At 42.3% G+C, this 22,230-nt stretch overlaps 1 protein-coding gene across 5 annotated transcripts in view; it reads right to left on the bottom strand.

The window, feature by feature from the left end:
• GRM3 (glutamate metabotropic receptor 3) overlaps positions 1-21,286 on the bottom strand; it is a 147,238-nt gene extending 125,952 nt beyond the window's left edge. Inside the window, exon 1 of one of the 5 annotated variants that reach the window (XM_078394237.1) lies at positions 21,197-21,286. The gene's annotated coding sequence lies outside the window, so the exon portion shown is untranslated. Of the gene's footprint in view, positions 1-19,897; positions 20,466-20,909; positions 21,001-21,196 lie in introns of those variants that run through there. The other 4 variants (XM_078394238.1, XM_020800517.3, XM_020800518.3 and 1 more) reach the window with 4 other exon arrangements.
• Positions 21,287-22,230: the final 944 nt, after the last annotated feature.

The following is a 22,230-nucleotide window of genomic DNA, read 5'->3' as shown; positions in this document are numbered from 1 at the left end:
ATACGTTAATGGATATATATAAGTGTCATGGTAAAAGCAGGGGTGTTGGCAAGTCTTTGGGTCCAATCCTGAGTCCAAGTATGAGGCTTTGATACCAAGTCCCAAGCACCAAGGCCAAGGCCAAGTCCCTATTAAAAACAAGCCTTTTCCCTCCAGAAAAAAAAAAGGGACGGGTGGGTGGATTCCGAGTCGTGAGTCAAGTCCAAATCATTGGAAGAAAAAAAAATCTTGAATAAAGTGCAGCTTAAGTCTGACTTGACAGCAAGTCCTGCAACTCAAGTCCCCATCCCTGGGTAAAAGTATGTTGAACAGAAATGCATCACACTCTGAACCATAGTAGGGATGACTGTGATGAGGTGATGCACACAGTCAGGGCCCCCTCTTCTCTTTTCTTATGGACTTGGCACCCTTGCAAACCATGCTAGGGTAAAGAACAGGTGAACCTTCAGATGCTGTTAGATTATATCCTCCATTACCAGATAGCCACTGGCGAGAAGGGGGGGAAGTTGTAGTTCAACATCATCTGGAGAATCACAAATTCCTCATCCCTGATGCAAAAGATGCCTTCAAACAGAGGACTGTTCTCTGATAGTCATTCAGAGCCTACGTCCTACAAAGACATATGACCCTTCTGTGTTCACTTGTAGCATTGTCAGTTGAAGCAGTATGTGGTAATTGCCCCCTTCCGGATGTTTCTGAATAGTGACTTCCATAATTCCTTATTATGCTATGCTGGTTAGGACAGATGGGAGTGAGACATTATTAGTAGAGTAGATGTGGTGGTGGTCTAACTTGGATCAAGGCAGGTTCATAATTGCATTTTGTACTGAAATTTCGCAGGTACCCATACCAAGGTTTACATTGTGATGACTAATGAAAGATTGAAAAACCTAGGACACAAAAGTAACAATGCTCTTTTCCAGAATGATTTTATTCCCAGTCACATGAACAAAACATATTTACTTTCGTTCAGTGCAGCAGTAATTAAAAGGCAATAGCTTTTTTTTAAATGACAAAAAAATGAGGCACCATTCTTATTCCTTTGTCTCTAAAAATCTCTTAATGCTGAATTGCTTAGCATTTTATATGAACATTTGGAGCCCTGCAGGACTTAGTCTGAATGACAGTATCATATTGTGGTCTTATTAAGAAAAACAAAACAAAACAACAATCACAACCAAATACATGCTCCAACACACTCCAATAATTGACGTTATACATTATGCCTGTGTTACTGTCAAGGGCCAACAATTATTTCTGATGTCATTTGCTTTGTATAATAAGAATAGTGACTAACAATCTCTCTCTCTCTCTCTCTCTCTCTCTCTCTCTCTCTGTCAACCACTGCGGCCTTTCACCAATTGTTGAATAGCAACTTCTCTTGCTCCTGGCAAGCATAGCCAATGGTAAGAGATGATGGAACTGCAGTTGAGTATCTTGACATGGAAAGGAACTACCTGAAGAAAAGAATACTCTTTCTGAGTGGAAACTCCTTTTATGATTTGAAATCAGAGATGAGCACGAAACGAGCCAGGAAGCAAACCTCCCCCCTCCCCCAAAATCAGGCCATTTCGTGGTTCATTTCAAGGAGCTTTGGGGAAATGTGCCCACCCAGGATGAAACAAAACGCCAAACTATTATTGCTGTTGGCAATGTGTATGCTTCGTTTTTGGGTGCATCATTCCTGACTAGACAGCCTGACATCAATCGATCAATTCCCTTGGCAAATCTGGGGTGGGAGAAAACTTTGTGTAGGATTGATTGTCAGATCAGGCAGCCAACCATGGAGTTCCAAGTCCACTCCCTAGTAGCAGCTGGTTATAGGAGCCACATCCTTGACAGCTCAGATGGTAGTTTCACTTTGCAGCAGCCAACATTAGCTAGCTAGTTGATTCGTCTTGCCCCTTTTCTGTTTTCTCCCCAGACAACCTCATGATGAGCAACATCCCTATCTCAAGTTCCCTCTCATTTTCTCCAAGTCAGCTGATAAGGAACACTTTCCTGGGGGGACTTGCTTTTTTTTGGGGGGGGCTATAACTCAGATGTCCCAAATCCACTTTTTGCCAAACCTGGAGGATATGGGGAGGAGAGACAGCTGAAGTTCGGCATTTCTAATTCACATGATAATCATTCTACCACTCCTGAAAGTCCCAAATCACACGAACCATGGAATGATTTGTTTCATCCGAAAATTTGTGGTTCATAAATAGCAACTCACCATGAACCATCATGAACCATCGTTTTCCCAGTTCATGCCCATGGAAACCAAGGTTTCCAAGGATGTGGACAGCTTCCAACCACGGGGAAAGCTATCTTCAAACTATTGCTGTGGATATACATTATATAGAGAGAAAATGAAGGGGGCATGGTTGGATGCTTCTCTACTTGTGTGTTTATGTAATCCAGATTAGAGAATGCCTGAACAGCACACTTCTCTGTCTGTCTTATGGTCTATCTGATTTGCTGCCTGGGACAGACAATCTAGAAGCACAGCTATTGCTGTGGTATGGAAAGGTCTACAGGTTCAAGGGGTTTGGACATTAAGAATTTGTTGGATTGTTTAAAAAGAAAAAAGAAAAAGTGCCTATTATGAGACTGGGAAGGGCACAGTAACAGGTCTGCTATAAAACAATCACACATCTAAGACTGATAACATGACTGTATCTGCCCATGGGCAGAGCTGTCCACTTTAACGTTATGTGCTCACAATTAATAGTTCTTCATCTCGCACGGAATCATATGGACATTCATCTTTCAACTGCACATGTAAACATGAATGGAGTACCACACATTTTATGCTACAGCTAGAACTACCCAGCAGGAGTGATGTCTTGAACTGCAGGAAAATGTGCGAGATGTTGAGGACAAAGCAATCTGGACAGGGAAGCATGACTTATAACTAGGTTTAATGATACAAGCAAAATAAATTGCTGCTAAGGTTGAAGAACTTTTCCATTCATCACCACACCTTCTTATCTTGTAATGATTACTAAAATAGGCCAGATTTCTTTTTAACCAAACATAAAATCCATCTGGAATGAAATCTTGGGTTGAGCTATGGGAATGGGAAATGCTTTCCGTGGCCCCAATTGCTGCCTGGACCACCAAGTGGCATTTTTGCTTAACAGTGGGTTAGTGTGCAACAAAGTGAGATTCCAGGGCAACCCCTAATTCATTTATAAAGGCTTCCAAATGAGGAAGGAGCTGAGAGAAAAGAGCTGCAGAGAAAAACAGGGACAAGTTCTCAGCAGGATGGAAACCCTTTATGTTATACTAGGAGAAGTACCAGTTTAGGTATCTGGCTGTGGAACTGAAAGTTAGGGGTTCAAATCCCCACTGAGCCTCCTGTGAGCAAGCCTTAGAAGAAGGGAATCGTAAACCACTTCTGAATATTCTCTGTCTGAAAAACCCTAAAAAGGGTTGCCGTAAGGTCAGAACTGACTTGAAGGCATATGATTATTATTAGCAGAACTACTTCCTTCACCTTGGGTTAGAAATTCCAGCCTGTCTCTTTGTTTCTTCTCTTCTCTTTTTCCTTACATCTTTTACTCTTTCCTCTCCTCGTTGCTTTTTCTTACAACCAGTGCTCATTCAGCCTTTCACTCTTCATGATCTAGGCAGCAGAATTATGAGGCCCTGGCCTGTCTAGGAAAGATTACAGATTCCTACAGGGATTTTAATTATCCAAAATTCAGTAATCCATTTTTGTTAAAATAACTCTGGAACACATCTGCACAGACCCCCTTTATTATTAGGCCAAGCTTCTGGAGTCTGTTATGCTAGATAAAAGCTAGCACACATATATAGACATAATGCCCATCATCCCCAACCAGTGGTTGTGCTCAGATTAATGAAAAGTACAGTATGGCATCTTCTAGAGCAGTAGTTCCCAACTTTGGGTCCCCAGATGTTATTGGATTAAAACTCCCAGAAGCCTTTTCCACTAGTTGTGCTAGTCAGGATTTCTGGAAGCTGTAATCCAAGAAAACTGAGGACCCAAGAGGGATGATAATTGTCCATTTCTGCTTCAACTATTCTAATTTAAGATTACATGAAGTTAGGAATTTGTGGGAAGCACAAATGGGGCCTCAGGCAGGACAACATCATAATATTAACTGTCCAGATTTCTTACTGTCTGAACTAAATGAAAACATGAAGATGATATGCCTGTATTTTTTGATCTGAGATAGCTGGGTGATTTAAAGGCATTTTCTTCTGAATCTGCCACAGTCCTCACAGAGGGGACTCATGAAAAGAGTTTAGTGATTCACCCTGTTCCAAAAGGGTCCAGCTTTTCATAGGTGAGAGGAAAAGAGGAAATGGGTCAGATTGTGAAGTCCTTTCCTGAATTGCCATCATTGATGTCTTGCCTGCATAAGGACTGACTAAAGGATTAAAACTTGAATTACAGGTAAATTCCTTAATTAACATGCAGATTTGGCTTAAGCAGTGTGCATTGGAAGGCCACTGGCAACAGAGATAAGAGAGAGGAATGGATGAAAAAAATAAATGGATTAGCACATTTAACTGGCATTAGGTTGACTAATGAATTATTAGCATACTATATAATCCTCCTCTATCCATGTCCCCCCTCTGTACTTATTATTATTATTCACCCAAGATAAACAGCTGATTCCAGTGGATGTTTGTTTTGAAGAGGCATGAGTCTTTGTGGCTGAAGATTTGTAACCATATTGTCCTGGGCATTCTGGGAGTTGTAGTCCCCCAAATTAACCATCTCCATCTCTGCTTGCAACATAAACAGCTCAAGCTCAATATGTGTGAGCTTATTCCTCCAGGGTAGGGAGCTATAGCTCAATGTCATGTGGGAGATTCCAGGTTCTGATCTTGAAGTTTAAACTACTGTAGTTAAAAGGTACTGAGAAACAACCTTGAAGAAATAGCCACTTGAGACACTTAAGAGTTAAGGCAGGTTAACATCAGTTCTAAAGGAAATCAACCCTGAGTGCTCATTGGAAGGACAGATCCTGAAGCTGAGGCTCCAGTACTTTGGCCATCTCATGAAAAGAAAAGACTCCTTGGAAAAAAAACTTGATGTTAGGAAAGTGTGACGGCAAGAGGAGAAGGGGACGACCGAGGATGAGATGGCTGGACAGTGTCTGCGAAGCAACCAACATGAATTTGACACAACTCCGGGAGGCAGTGGAAGATAGTAGGGCCTGGCATGCTCTGGTCCATGGGGCCACGAAGAGTCGGACACGACTAAACGACTAAACGAACAAACGAACAGACCAATAGTTTTCAGGCTTTGGTCTTCCAGCTGCTTTGGTTTCATTGTTGAACCTGTTGCCACATTGAGTGCTATTTTTAATGTGAAGGTGAGTAAACATGTAACAAGTAAAAACAGCAATAGCATAAATTATTGGTAATGGGATGGAGGAGTGGAGAATTGATGTTCTCCCAGTCCTTGCTTAACTACAGGTCCTATCAATCCTGATCACTGGCTTTTCACTGGGGGTTGGAGTGAAAAAAGCTGATGGATCACAGATTCCCGAGCCATGTCTTAAGGGATCTCAGGTGGCAGGAGCTTTAAGAACATCCAGTGGAAACTTTAGAGAGCTGCAGTATCAGAATAGTCAGGAAGTCAGCAGCAGGTAGAGACAGTTGTCTGGCCTTGTTGTATGGTGTATGGCTCCTTATCAGAGATCTGCTTTGGTGGATTGCTCAGATGCTATATGGAAGTGTCCTATGCTTCTTTGGTTGGAGTCTCAGCTGCAGAGCCATAGTTAGATCTGTTGACACCAGAGCGAATGACACTATCTCCCACTGACTCCATTGTGAAGCATGGTTGCAAGCCCCCCCCCTCATGAAAAAGGAGGGAGAGAAAGTGGAGTTCCTCCCTAACAAAAATGGTTTATGCTTAACAAAAGAGGAAAGTGAATAGGGCTGAGAAGTGTTCCTGTATGTTTTCCTAACACTCGCCAGAAGATTCACCTCCAGATTTTGGCATAGCCCCAGTTGTCTCACCCTAGTTATAGCTCAGCTCAGTTGTCATGAGGATACCCAGGAAGAAACTTATCACACCAGCCTTGAAGGCTGAAAAAGGAGAAAGGGGCCATATACGTATGCCACCTTAAATTCTTTGTAACAACAAAAGTAATGACAGTAGTAGCAGCAGCAACAAGAGTGCCTCATGGAGTGCTTCTTTCCACGGTGCCTCTCATTATGGGTAGGAACAGTTATTTTCCAGACCATAACATCCAGACTCCTATATCCAGCATGCTGATGGTGCTATTCTAGCAGCTGTAGTCCCAATATACAGATGTGTCCTGCTGCTGCCTCTTAACAGTGCCAGAGCTTTATCCTAGGTACCAGGAGCCCTGGGAAATGTCTTTCCCTTGAGTTCCTGATATTCATGGGATAACTGCAGGTACTGTGGAGAACTATATTCCCCAGTTCTCTGGAACTCGGAGCACTATCACTGCAGTAAACTTGGCATTAAGGAGAAGTGGGCTAGTCTCCGGCTTGGCCTTCCTGTTGCAGCTGCTACCAGACTAGGTGGGAAGGGGACGAGTAGTCAGGATAGGGTACATGGGATATTTGGCTACCAACAAGGGGGAGGCTATCTACAGTGGACCCTCTACTTAAGGAATTAATCCGTATTGGAATGGTGGCTGCAAGTCGAAAAGTCTGTAAGTCGAATCTCCATTGACCTACAATGCACTGAAAACCGATTAATCCCATAACCAGTGGTTTTTATTCTATTTTTATTCCATTTTGTTTTTTTTCTGGTCTGTAAGTCGATTCTCTGGCTGCAAGTCGAATCTAAATTTTGCAGCCAGAGAAGTCTGTAACTCGAAAAGTCTGTAAGTCGAGCCATATGTAAGTCGAGGGTCCACTGTATTTAGCAGTATTGTGCTCCCAGCAACATCTCTATGGAACTGAATTCAGGGTAGAAAAAAAAAGCTAATAGCTCAAAAAATTTGCTCACTTTGACGAGTTCAGTTCCAAATCATGCCAAAGGAAATGCATCTATCACAACTTCATACATCCACTTCTAAATTATATTATAGGCATCTGAGGCAACAAGCTTAATCACAGATTTTATTTTTTATTCCTTGTGATGATTTATTGAAAGAGTTTTCCAGTTCTCATCACACACATGATGCAATATTTGCTTGAAAAACTGAGTATCTGTCCATGGACAGTATGGTTGCATAACTCAGCAAAAATATCAGCACTTTTGAAAGCTTCTTCATAGCACAACTTAACATTGCATCTCATAATTTTATAATAGTATCATCCAATCGGAATTTGTGTGCATTTATTAGGTGTATTTATCTTCTCTCTTTCTGACTCCCTCACCCTGTCTTTTGGTGGTGGTGTAACTATGCCATGTTGTAATCTCAGTTTGCTTTTTATCAGGAATTGCTAGAGTGCTTTCTGCATAGCTAAAAATGCTACAAGAGTAGATGGTAGCAAAATGAATCCTTTAACAGTAGTCGTGGTCAACCTGCAAACCTTGGTAGCATTTCAAATGCTCCTTGAAAGCTATCAGAACTGAACTCTAGAAACGGTGATCATCAGTTCCTTCTCTGACAATCCACTGGGGAGGAGGAAAAGAAGGAAAAAGGAAAAGGGGGAGCGGCAGGGCTGATGCAGTGAAAGAAAGAGAAAGCAAGAAAAAGTAGAATGGCAAAGAGAGAGAGGAGGAGGAAAAACAAACTGAAGATGACAAAGGGGAGAAAAGTAAGGGGGGAGAGACTGAAGATATGTCAGGAAGGAAGGAAGAAAAAAGAGCATTGGAAGCCACAATCAGACATCTCATGGGATGTTTACTGAACATGTGAGGAGACAGAGCACATTATCTCTGCCCCTCACCATACTTATTTTTCATTGCTTTAAACACATGGAGAGCTACTTCTGAACTGGAGAAACTTGTCTATTTGTGAGGGCTCTTGACACAGTTTGAGACCCTGGAAAATCAGGTATGCAAATTATATGGAGAGCCTCCGTGGACAGCAGAGGTTACCTTCAGACTATTGCTCTCCCTACTTAGAGGGATAACAGAAAATCGCAGTGGAAAACATGGATGAGATGAGACAGAACTGTTTTTAAACAAATCAGCTACCAAGAAAAGCTACACAAGCACTGTTCCTGTAAACTGGGTACTTCTCAATGTCGTCGGAAGCATTTTCAGCCATGAGGATTTGAAGAACAATCAGATACAGTAGGACCCACTTATCCATGGGATCAGTATCCACTGATCCACTTATCCACTGTCTGAAAAGATTAAAAGGAAAAAAAATCCAGAAAAACTACTTTCCCATGTATTACCAGAACCAGACACTAGAGAGAGCAAAAGACTGTGCTATATATTTGTTAGTTTTGGATGCTGTGCTTCGGGAAGAATGGCCGCAGATTGGGACGGTTTCAGAAAGGGCAACAGGGATGGTCAGGGGCTGGAGGCCAAGCCTTGTGAGGGGGGCTGAGGAAACTGGGCATGTTTGACCTTGAGAAAAGAAGACTGAGGAGAGATATGATAGCACTTTTCAAACGCTTGAAAGGCTGTCTTACAGAGAAAGGGCAGGATCTGTTCTCAGTCATCCCTGAGTGCAGAACACACAACAATGGGCTCAAGTTACAGGAAGCCAGAATTTGGTTGAAGTTCAGGAAAATCTTCCTAACTGTTAGAGCAGTATGGCAATGGAACCAATTATCTTGAGAGATAGTGACCACTCCCAACACTGGAGGCATTCAAGAGAAATTTAGACAACCACCTAGCAGATATCCTTTGATTTCTATTCCTATACTGAGCAGGGGGTTGGATTTGATGATCTTATGGCTCCTTCCAGCTTAATGATTCTATGATTCTATGACAACTGTGGTTCCTTGAGGGAATAGCTAGATTTTGGTCACACTTTAGTGTGACTAATGCCTATAGTGCAGGTTGCAAAGACTATATTCCTGTGCTAAAACTTTTTGCTAGGTTTTGTTGTTCTGGGGCATTTTAAACTCACATCTCTGGCTGCAGGTTTTCAAAAACATGGAAATAATCTGAGTTTCTCTGATTTTCTTCTGGAGCATATGACTTTGCTGTATTGCAAGGGCCACCAAATGTGTTCTCAACTTTTCCTACCACCTACCTGCATTCTGCTTCTGGCATATTGTGGCCTGGACTGTATAGGCTAGGGATGGGCAGAGCATGATGCCTAGAAGTCCACCAACCAGAGACAAGTGGGAAATGGTGGCTGAAGTGACAGAACCATATGTCAAACTGTTGACTCAGAGGGTGAGGCAATTACCTACACACACACCCATGACTCAAATACAAATTTACATTTACATTATTATAGGTGTTTTGTTTACATACCTGAAAGAATACAGTACAGAGCTGCACAAAAACCTGATCCAGATATTCTGCAGATGCGAGACACTTAGCCTATTGTTAGAAGACAGAATTACTTGAATGCTAATGGCATGTGACTTTTACAGCAGGAGTTTTATTATTGGTCTCTGGGGCATAGCACCCTCTTCCTTTAAAACTCTTATTTCTAAGCCATAAACATCTGTCTGAATCATGCCTCTGGAACATTGTTTCAGCTTTTAATGACAGCATATCTCTGATGTATAGTTTGACCCTATGCAGTCATCAAGGTCAGCTGTGGCAGGCACCTTTCTTTACTCTGTGTGTGGTGTTTTTTTTAAAGTTTTGGAAACTGACACCAAATGACTAAGGGATCTGCCAGTAAATCCCAGTTTATCTTTGATTCTCCCTCTGCACCTCTGGGGAGGGCAGGGATCAATAACTGCACCTCTAGAGTGAGATTAAGCAAAGTCCCTAGCAGTAGTGGTGGATCTGGGTGGAAGGTGGTTATTTTAAGTAAGAAAAAAAAGATGTTTATACTAGGAACTACATCCGGAAACAGAGTGGTACAGTTGGGATATTACAGCGAGCTGCACACATAGGAAGGAGATTGCGCTGGGACTGAGAGAGAGATTAAGTGAAGTCATTCTGAGAATTATCAGCTTTGGTCAGAACTTGGAAAGGTTACTCTTTAGACTATATTTCCCAGAATTCATATGGCCAGTGGGATGAGTAGTCCAAAAACTTTGCAAACTCAAGGAAGAGACAGATTAAGCAAGAAAAAGAAGGAATATATCTGAAAGCCCTAGTGTCAGAGCTGTACAGAGACCCACCTGTCCTAGGGCAAGGGAATGATCAAGGTGGCAATAACCATATCGTATCGATGAGGAAATCTGAAGGAGTGAGCCCCACCGAATACAGTGGAATGTATCTCTGAGAAAGCATGTGCATGATTGCTTTGCAAGAGGGAAAAATAAGCCACATGTTTGCTTCCTTTCCTAAATATTCATCTTGACATGGTAAATGTAATTCAAATAGCCTCACAAAGAAACTTCAGATAAATAGAGACCACCTCTCTGTGTACTTGAGTGATTATGTTCCTTCTAACTTCCTCTTTCGCCTGTTTGCTCAGGGGATAAAAGATTATTATTATTTTTTTCCTGACCAGCCTGCTGACTCTTAAAAATTGCCACAATTGCATTTGAGTTTACATTACAAACAAGATAAAATTCCCCAGTCTGTCTCTATTTCTCTCTTAGGAAAGGAGAGTTCAGTTACACTCCACAATTAATTCAAGATCACTTCTGGGAAGAAGAAAGAGGGGATGCAGCAAGGTTGTTTGAAGTTACACTGTGCCGTTCTTAGGGGTTTCAGGTCGGTGTGAACTGAAATTACGATTCCATAAAATGCAGCTCTCTTAATTGGAACTCCTGGAACAGATAAATCTTCCTTTTGAAACTTGTCTAAATAAATCATTTGCAGGGTGCATTTTTCTCAGTTTTTTTTTAATTTCACTGAGCACCCATGAATACAGCATGGCTTCTCATGTGATGCATGCACAGACAATCCCGATGACAAAAGGTCTGATCATCCTGTTGCTTCACCTGCTGCTGTAGTGTTTGGCAATAAATAGGCAATAGACAGTCATTCAGCCTTTGAGTATTTACAGGTTAAAGTAGGGACAGTGTAGTGTAGTGGATAGAGCATTCTATCTAGAGCAGACTAAGCCTCATAAAACCTGGATTTAAATCCTTGCTTGGCCATGGAAACTCATTGGAGGATAGCACTGGTGAAGCTATCTCATAAATATCTCTGAAACCATAATAGGGTTTGCCATCAACTTGATGGCACATAACACACATAGAAGAAGCACAAAAAGGAAAAGCAAGGCTCTGGCTAGGGCCAGGAAGAGAAAATCCACTGGGTTCTATGGTCCTCATGAAAGCAGCATTTCCCCCCTACTTCGTATGTCTCTGAGCACATTCAAAGGCTAGGTCCTCCCCCCCACCCCAGTACTGTACTAGAACTGAGATGAGGTTACAGCCTTCACAGTTAAAAGTTAATTCTTAGCTACCCCAGATCTTTTCATTCCAGCAGCTGCATTAGGTGTAGGAAAAATTATTTATTTATTTATTTATTTATTTATTTATTTATTTATTTATTTTATTTTATTTTATTTTATTTTATTTTATTTTATTTTATTTGTTCGATTTATATCCCGCCCATCTGGTATATTCTACCACTCTGGGCGACTATTGTTTTATTATCATGTTGAGCTGCTATTGTTCACTCAATAAAGAATCAGCTGACATTGCCCAACTATTGCAAATCGATCTACCAGGAGGTCTTGATCCACCTCCTGCCTTTTGGTGACTGGGTACTACTCGGCTTATTCTAAGGAAGGGACAGATCTTTGCATGGAGAGAAACAGTTTCCCGAGACTGTTCTTTACCTTCTGTGATCCACACTGACTTTCATCTAGCCCTAGGATTGCCGATGTCACCTCCTTTTCTTCGCACTTTTTTCTCTTGATACTCTCTGGAACAGGACTAGAGGAGAAACCTTGCCCCTGGTCTAGAGAGATGCGAGGGGCTCTACCAGGACTCTTTGCATCTCTGCCTTAGTTAATTAGAATTGGAATTCCTGTTATCTTTTTTTTATCTTAGTACATTTCTCTAATAAGCACTAGCTTTCTTACTTTCTTAAAATAAGAACTGCAGATGTGATTTTTTTCCCCAAAGGGGAAGTGTGCTCTGCTAACCATTCTGATTTGCAGTGGTTACTGCTTAGTTACTGCTTGCTCTGGTAACACTTCCCATTTCAGCTCCAAGGGAACTGACAGTGTGTTCTTACCAGGATGTTATAGTATGTCAGAAGAAAATCAGTAATAGTCTTTTTATCTACAGCAGGGATGGCCAATGTAGCTAGTTAGGGCTGATGGGATTTGCAGTCCAATGAAATCTGAACAGCAACAAATCAACTCTTCATGGTCTAGACCTTGCCATCTCATAATCATGTAACCTATTTGAATAGGTTTGCCATCTAATGAATTCTGTGGGATTTACTATGAACTGATGGTGCAACTTGAAATTTCAGTAAGAGGAACAGTAAATTTCTGCCCTCTCTAAATGGCCCCCATAGTTGGACTATTGGGATGGAGAAAACATTTCATCTGTAGCTACAGCCAACTGGATGTGTGTGTAACAAAGAGCTGGACATTCCTTGTACAGAAAAGAGAAAAACAGCCACCGGTGTAAGATGATGCAGATGAAAGATGGCATCAGTCTTCTTTGATGTAGCTGTAGGCAAGATTGCATTATTGCAATGGGAGAAATTTGGGATGCCATAGCAAGGACTGGAATATGGCAGAGAGTGAGCAAGAGCTGAGAAGGAAGAATGCTAAGGTATGCTGGGGCAAAAGGAGGTTGTTTCACATAGGAGTAGGTGTTGTGGATCAAAACCCCTACCTCTGGACATGATAAAGATGAACACAATATTTTTAGAGGCGCAAGGATAGTCTCAAAGCACATTAACTAGAATTAATCCTAACATAACTATTTCTTTCCATGAACTGGAGGGGGGGGGCAAAACAAATATACAAACAAGCAAGCAAACAAACAATTCAATCTGGGATTCTGGAGCAGAAGCTGGAAAAGCATGGCATTGGTAGCTACTCTCCACAAAAGCAAACTAACCAACCAACCCCTGCCCAACCCATGTGTAAAGACAATCCTCCTAAAAGAAAAGAAAAAAAAGATAATGGCTGAAATCCTGTTGCTTTGTAGAACAAAAGGTGTAACATTCACTCCTTCTTTAGCGGCCAATTTGTGCTGCGAGCCTTGGGCACATAGAAAACCAGCAGGAGTGTGCACTCCTGGGAATCACAGTGGCAGCTCTTTACTTCCTGGCTAGGAAAGAATGAATGTTACCCCTTTTGTTACCCAAAGCAACAGGATTTTAGCCAATGAATAAATATATACATGTTAATATAGGAAGTGACAGGAAGTCTCCTGACCCGCTCTCTACCCAATAAAGTTTGCACAAATGAGGACCAACCCACCCTGTACCCTTTTGGGGATATTCTGATCTGCTCAGTTGTCAGGTTTGTGATGTTATCTGTGCATTTATGGAGTTTTGTAAAAAAACAATAACCAAACACTATATTCCCATGAATGTAGGGGGGAATACAAATAGCTATGACCCAGCAGGTCTATGCAGTGCCCTAATTTTGTGACCTTTTCACTCAGAGCCTTTGTAAGAATCCTCCTTCCACAATTACATGCACACAGTCGACCCCAAGAGTATAATAATATTTCTGAAAAGTTCAGTAAACTAAATCCAGATGACAATTTTTTTTTAAAAAAAGGATATTCCAGAATGCCAAAGTGCTATCTCAGCAGTGATACAGGTCTTTCTCTTCACCCTACAGCTCTAATAAATGGCTGGTGGAATGTCTATAACAGGATATATACAGTATACTGCATATATTGTCTTACAGGCATTCCACCATCAGGTTATATATATACTGCAAGGTGCTCTCAGTCTGAACTTTACTTGCTCCCTCAGTTGTTGGAGCATATCCAGGGCAAATCTTGGGCTTGACTAGGATGTTCAGCTGTCACTAGTCTTTCCTTTGACTCCAGCTTTTCTGTCTACCCTCTTACTTTCAGTTGCCCCTCTCTCAATCCAAATTGCTAGCCATCTTTCTAATCCTGTGAATGCCAAATGGGATATGAAGTTGTACTGTTGCTCCACCTTAGGCATGAAGAGTTCCCCTCTGCTCTAACCCACAGTCACCCCAGTGCTGGGAAAATGCCCAGATTAGCCCTATTTTTGTACATTTTTCTGAAGATAATGCAAATCTTTAGTTCATCTGGTGCTTTTTAAAATTAAACACTTGTTTGCAGCACTGGGGTAGTGTGTATGGCTAACAGCTGACTCTGAGTATGCTGTCATATCTGTTGTGAAGCTAGGAAGTGCCCAGGTCCTTCCTGTAGCTGACTAGTCTTCTCAAGATCTTCTTTTATACAGTATTATGTCTGTTGTTGTTCTAAGCCGTCCCTCCCACAGATTTCCCTGGGATCTTTTCAGAGAGACATGCACCAATCACTGAGCATGGTGCTCCCATATTAATCACCTTGAGCTTCCTTTGTGTCATCCCAGGACCCCCATGCTCAGACCTGCCACTGTACTGTGTTCTGTTATGCAATACAGCATGCTGATGTTTTCTTTTGTCTTATAGAGTCACAGGCTGGTGCTGCACGTTTTAGGAGCCAGGGCGCCAGAAGCTCTTTTCCCAATAGTTGTAGAAGTCAATACAATTCTGTATGGGTAATATTGATCTCTAATTAAACAAATGGTGTTAATAAATCCTGGTGAGAACCAGACATGGATCTAGAAATGACTTGAGAGAGAGATAGATGGATAAATATTCTTCCTATGTTAATAACACAAAGAGAGGTCGAGATCTATTGATCTTCTTGTGGTGCACCCATAGATTGGGCATGTTCAATATTAGTTTCTGCTTTGAACAATTACCTGCAAGCCTTATTGATGACTCACAAACTTTCTCCAGTTAATAATACGTACAATAAATGTCAAGGCTGTGATACGTTGCTTAGATGAAGGAAATATGTACGCTACAGGTTTTGCATTGCAAAGATGGTCTTGGAGGATTTAGTTTTGCAAAATTAAGAGTGATGGTTCTAATAATGTTGTCACAGTCTGGAAAGTAGAGATTTGGGACGTATAGGGAAGAAATGTATGAGAAGAAAATTGCAGAACATGCTAAATACAGACCATCATATGTATCTCCTGGTATTTGGAATGCCTACCCTATTGTTTGGCTGAAATGGCTCACATATCTGGGGAGGGTGAGCTAGAACCTTGCTTAAACAGAAAAAGAATAAATGATGAGGACTAGGAACTTCTTAAGACAGAAACAAAGAGAGCGGAGATTCCCAGGACGCTATGATTTTGTGTGAAGTCTACATTTCACATTATGCTTGCTTTCATGCTGATTTCTTTCTCTTCATCAGAATGCACTGTTAGTCTTTGCATCATTAATTTTGTATCCCCCAGTAGATTTTGTGCTGTCCAGCACAATACATAAACTGCCATAGCCCTGTATTATTTATCCCACTGTGAAGTTACTAGATAAGATATTTCACCGTTTCTAACTTAAAGAACTTGATATTAATTCTGCCTTGTTCTGCTGAGATTACTGGTTTCAGTTGTTATGCCAACTTAGTAGCCGCAGCCCACATAAAATTAGACAGGACTAGGTCCCACTGAAAATCCTGTGAGATTTAACCCCATAGGACTGGAGCCAATATAATCGGAATTGGGTGAGTCTTCAGGTATAGCTCTGTTAAATGAAACCATACAGCTTTGCCTCTGCTGAGCACAAGTTTCCATTTTAGCTACATGTGTTTTGAAAATACTCCCACTGTTCAAGGGAACGTTTCCAGCCCCTGTGGTGTAACACGAAGAATCCCTGGAGCGATGGCTCTACTGACACTGCCTATGGGAATATAAACACAGGGTAGTTTTCTGTGTCAGGAATGGGAAGTCCTCAGTGAGACATTCATTCATTCTTTTAGCATCGAACCATTCTGCAGAACATCCAGAATGGCTGTCTTGCAGTTGGCCATCTGAAAACCCATGAGATTTATTCTTCTCTTGTCTTTCCTAAGGCATTTTGTTTTAACAGTGCTTTTTTGATACTGTGTGAATAAGAGGCTTTCCTTTTTATTTTCAGGACAGGCCACATGGCTTTTAACAGCTGCATGGCAGGCAGAAATCCATCAGGGGAAAAGAAAAATCCATTTTCTGCTTATCTTCATGTCACAATAGGGCTGCATATGTTGAATTAGTGCCAGTTGTGCTTTGGTGGGAAAGATTGTTTTGCCCACCTGATGCTTCAGACTCCTGTAACTGACACAGGCCCCTTTCTCTTATTGGTAGTTCTTCCAAGGAGAAGAACTGATGTCACTATTGTTTACGAAACTGATTACCAAGTACATCCCTGCAAACCTTTCGTTTTATGCAACTGGTTCTCAGTTCAACTTTCACTTAGTCTCCCATCCATTAGCTCTTGGAAATGGTAGGCTTAGGTGAGATTGACTCCATATAACTTTCCTGGTAGGGTTGAAAAGGGAAAAAGAAAGAAAAAGAACAAGGCCTGCTGTTGTGCCTTTCATCTAATAGCAGCCTGATGAACAATCAGCAGGTGACGTGTTTCACAATGGGGAACAAAATATTACTCCCTCTCAAAGTCAGTTGATGCCCTGTCTGCAGATCAGCCTGCTAGTAAAGGCGCAGCTACAGAGCTCAGTGGGAGCTTTGCTACCAAGTGAATCCTCTTCTCTTTGGGCTGAAAGTGTACACAGAACATATCCATTAAACATAGTACAATCTGTTTATGAACAGACATGACACAGGATGAGTCTCCACAAGCAGAGCTTGGGAATGTTACTTTGGAAAAGTGTTTATACTAGGTCGGGGATGCTGGGGTGGTGGTTTACAGGGGTGTGTGTGTGTGTGTGTGTGTGTGTGTGTGTGTGTGTGTGTGTGTTTAAGGAACTTTTTTTGTGCTCTGAGCATAATGTGGATTTCAGTTCTATGTATACTTAGGCAAAAGTTCAAAGAAGCTCAGTGGAACTTATTTCTCCTACTGGTTGGGCTACATCTATAGAAAGAAAGTCTGGAAACACACACTGGCTTTGTATTCATACTTAGAATCTGGGTGGACAGAGCGAGGCTGGAATCAACTGCCAGATCTCTGGGTGATTTACGGAAGATTAAAATGGATTTCTGATTCTCCGTTGTTTAGGAACAGCAGGAACAAAATCCAACTTCTCAAAATTATACTGCTGATGTGAAGAATGTTTGGGGTAACGGGGAGTGGGACTTTTTTTTTGGCAGGGGTTAAGATTGTGAACATTGTCCTGATAGTCAAAATGAATTCTGGAATCTGGTATTTTTAAAATTTTTTATTTCTGCAGTCTAGTTATTACACTCTGTCAACTGCAATGGATGAGGACTCAGGAGACCTGGGTTTGAATCTCTTTCCATTAAAATTCACTGAGGAGAGGCTGCACTGGTAAAATCACTCCTTAAATATTTCAAAAACCAGATGCACCATGATGGCACATGCCTAGAAGAGCAAGTTCTAATTGTATATATTCTTTACCTGACTTTGATAAATCTGAAGGAGGTTTTTACTATCCCCCCCAAAAACCCTAACCAAAATACATCTTGCAAGCATGACATCTGTCCACTTCTGCCATAAGGTAAAGACAGGTTCACATCTACATGCTTGTGAACATATAGTAAAGAAGACTATGTGCATGAATGTCCCTTCACAGATCTAGCACACACCAGAGATAGTGTCTATACCACCTCATTTTTGCTATTAGTCACCAGTGTAATCAAGTATCATATATGCATGTGTGAAACAGCACTCACAATTAGGAAATTATAGTTCCTCTCAGACATGTAAACAACACCCTCTAAAATGCCCAATTTAATTAGTGCCTCTTCAGTTCAATCCTATGCATACTCATTGGGGACAGTAGACACCATTATATTCAATAGGTTTTATTCTCTGATAAATGTGCATAGGATTTTGTCTTAAAACTATGATTGCCTTACTTCAATAATATTATTTTCATTTGCATTATATAGGATTTAGAGAAAAAATAATGTCTTGCCTTATTCTTGTGCAGTACTTCACAGGCATTGATAGTTTCTGGACAATTGATTCAGTAGATGACATGGTGGCAGGAGATACATTGACAAAGTACATAAGCTTGAAATATTCACCTTGTAACAGTCATAGTAGTTTGATTACTCTGCTTACTAACATATTACTTAAGAAATATTTTCTTTCATATATATTTTGAGATTTCCCCCTACAAGATTATAGATCTTCATTTCTGTATCTTTTGATTTTTTTAACTTTTTGGCCTCCTAGTTTGTTTAGACTATATTAAAATATTTTATTCTGATTGCCTGAATCAGAACAGGCAGGTAGCATCATAATTCATGCAGAAGACAGTGAGATGTATTTGGAAGGTATAGCCATTGTTCTCTGACAATGCATTTGATCAGGTGACTTCCACCTTGCAAATTCTTATCATGAATCTTTAATAACTTGGGGAATCTATTTCTATGAGGGTAAATTCAGGCTAAGGCTTCCCATTCTGCCAGGAAAGATGCTTTAAAAGTACATTTTCATCCTCCCCACCCCCATTCAGTCCACTATACTTCCTTAAAAAAGAGGAATCACAAAACTAGAAGAGCTTTTTTTTAAAGATAAACATATTACAAACCTAAAACCTAGATTCATTACTTTCTCTTTATCCCAATGACTTCAGATGATTAAACAAACAGATTTTTAAAAATAAATATACAAGATACAAATAAAAATTGGTGTGAAAAAATGTACAAAAGCATGGTTCAACAGTCCTAAATGTACACGTGTAAATCTCTCTCTCTCTCTCTCTCTCTCTCTCTCTCTCTCTCACACACACACACACACACACACACACACATTCCAGAGTCAGGTATATTTTGTATAAGTAACCATGTACACTGAAACATCACATGGATTTACACAAAGGAATGAAGACAAAAATGGAAATGCCTATAGACAGAGACAATACAGGCTTACATTCAAGCTGAGTTATAGTTTTCTAAGCAAACCGATGCCATTTGGGTTGTCCTAGAATATCTGTTGACATAAAAACATAATAGAAACAAAGGCCCCATAGGATCATCTGTTTGATCCCACCGTCTGAGGGCTGAAATTACACAGGAAAGAACGCATGAACTCTGGCAGTGCACAGCAGCAAGAAATTGTCCCATGTCAGTCTCACTGAAATGACCGAAGCAGTACAAGAGCAGTGGGGCTTGCAGAGAAGAATGTCCTGGTGGATTGTGCCCCCCAAATGTTGACATACAGAATAACAGGATCATTCTCCTTTGTCATGTCATAGAGGCAGATTCAAAGAATGTTCCCAACAACGATCATGTCAACTCTGAAATTTCATCTTCTGTGCCTCCTTCTATCTGTAATAATGTATAGAAAGAGGAGGTTCTTGTCCTACCAGCCATCAGTTTTAAGATCCAAACCACATGCAACAACAGCAGCAGTAGCACCAAGAAGTAAAGCTGTCTTGAGTACAAGAAGCATCCTACAGTACTTCTCGAATTTCTTTCTCACTTTTTCTTTGAGACATTGATAAAGAGCTCAGATAAATGTGAGGGGTACTGGTCTTTCATCTTTTAAATTGTAAGTTTACACTTGTGGTGATGGTGGGGGTGATGATGATGATGATGATGATGATGGGATTATGGAAAAGTCCATCTCTCCCTTCTTCACTCTCTCTCCCCTTCTCCCTGCCACACAGTCTCCACTGCAGGATTCTCAGCTCCAGAGAGATGCTGGGCTGCACACCCTTTGCCTTTTGCCAGTCCTGGGGTACCAGGACTTGTCCTCATCCCAGGACAGGTATCCTTCTAGGAGACATTTTGTGTAGCAACCCACAAATCACCGGTACTTACGGAATCCAGACCTTGTGCTTAAGCAGCATTCCCTCCCGAAACCAACACTTTTCTTTCAGGGGTCTTCATTAAGTCAACATGGGTCAGAGGAAGTGGGTGGGGAGATTGATCCTCCTGCGTGGTGCTCCACCTCACCATCCTGAGGTGGAAAGTGGGCGATCCTGAGCAGTGGAGTTTGCCCTCTCTTTGGAGTTACCTTTGGATCTGCTCCTGCCAAGGGATGGCACCTCAAGGTGTGCAGCCAGGCTTCTCTGAAGCCTCCCCGACCCACCGCTGGAACTTTTCTCCATCGCCTCCCCCCCCCCCCCACCCGCCTGTCTTGTCAGAAAGTGGCGACCTGCCACGCCACCTCCTCTCAAGGGCCAGGTAGTCCGCGCCTCGCCTTACCGTGCCGTGGCTGGGAACGCTGGCTGGCCACTGACGGATTCCCAGTCATAGTCGCCTCTGTCGCCCGCTCGCTCTCTTCCTCTCTCCACCCCCCTCCAAGCCCCGAACGCCAGACGATCGGGCAGACGAGGGGGTGGCGAGCGTGGCCTGGGTGGGCGCCTTAATGATCCGAAAGGGCTTTGATGGCACCCCCGGGAAATGTCCGCGGTCCCTTCCTCGGGGGAGATTTTTCTCTTCTTCGTCTTCTCCTGCCTCCTCCTCCTCCTCTTGCTCCCCTTCCTCCTCCTCCTCCTCCTCCTGCCCCCCCGCCCCTCTGGACGGGGTCCCGATGGCAGCACATCAAGGCTCCCCTTGAGCAGTGGGGTGGCGGGTTTAGGGGGGCGGGTTGGGAGGCGGCAGGGCTGAGGGGCTGAGGAGAGGCAGAGCCGAGCTACGATCAGCCCTCCCCTCCAAAACCACACACAGGCACAGGCGCACTCCCCAGCCTCTCCTCCTCCTCTTTGCCACCCTCGCTATAAATCCCCCAGTCGGGGCACTTTAGCGTTCCTCAACTGATGCTCTTTGCTGCAGCTCTGCAGCTCCCTCCCTCCCTTCCTCCCTCTCGCTCGCTCGCTCTCACGCGCACCTTCTTTTGCCACCAATTTGGGAGGTTTGGGAAAACAGGACGACAAAGGCTGACTTTCTGCCTGGCTCCAACGGCATGCAGCAGAGCTGCCGGATGAAGATTGGGTTAGCTGGAAAGAGAAATATTACAAACTTTGAATCTGCCTAGCGTTTTGGGCATGGCCGAGAGCGGAGATGGGCAAGGCTTGCCTGGCAGGAGAAAGGTCTCCCGCCCACCCGCCTACCCGGCTACCCGGCTTTCCTTCGTTACCGCCACTGCACTGGAGACCGACTGAGACGGGCGCTTACACTGTGGGGCCGCACCGCGATTGAACTCCGCTCGCAGCCCGCGCAAGCACGGGAGAAAATCTCCCGTGGTCCCTTCGGGAGGGAGAGGATGCTCTCTCCTAGCAACCCCTCATCAATCCTCTGAAGGTGCCCTCTGATTGGACCGGCCGGAGAGCGGAGCCACGCCCCTCCCCCCCTCCGGCCGCTCTCAAGGTGCCGCCGCCTGTTGTCTGCATTCTTCCAGGCGGCAACCCAGTCTAGCTAAAGCAGGTTGCTGGTTTGGGGCAAGCTTGTGAGCGCTCGAGAGATGCAAGCAGAGGGTGAAAAGCAAAATCAGGCCAGCCGCCTTTTTAATCTGGTGCCCTCTGTCAGGTGACATAAAATTCGATTTCCCTTCTTGTCTCTGTTTTAAGAAACAGCCACTTCCCAACTGTACAATGTGGTAATAGGTACGAGTCTCGTCCTGTTCTAAAGCACGGTGAGGCTTTTGATTGTTAAAGGAGAGTTCATTGTTAACAAATTGCTGCCAAGAAAATGAAAATAAACAGAGGACATCCACAAATTGTATTTTAATTGAATTTTAATTGTTGCAAGCCGCCCAGAGACCTTTGGGTAGAGTGGGTGGCATATAAGTTAAATAAATAAATAAATAAATAAATAAATAAATAAATAAATAAATAAATAAATAAATAAATAAATAAATAAATAAATAAATAAATAAAAAGGAAAAAGAAAGAAGAAGAATGTCATCTCACAGACAGATTTTTAGGACTTGACCATATGATCCAAGCTCTTGTACCCACTATGTTGAGAAATCATCATCAGCATCAAGTGTGTCACACCTCATCCGTGAATGTCCAAAGACTGTACAGATTGCAAAATTTTGACATGATAGAGTGGCAAAATTAGTGCACTGGTCATTATGCAAAAAATATAACTTGCCAGCCTCCAGAAACCCATGGGAACCTCAGGTAGAGAAGATGTCAGAAAATGAGGAAATCAAGATCTTGTGGGACTTCCAGATCCAAACAGATAGACACCTTGAATATAACACA

This window comes from Pogona vitticeps, chromosome 5 (genome assembly GCF_051106095.1).
Source record: "Pogona vitticeps strain Pit_001003342236 chromosome 5, PviZW2.1, whole genome shotgun sequence".
NCBI lineage: Eukaryota > Metazoa > Chordata > Lepidosauria > Squamata > Agamidae > Pogona > Pogona vitticeps.
Note: the sequence above shows the minus strand (reverse complement) of the source record. Positions and strands in the feature narration are given on the sequence as shown.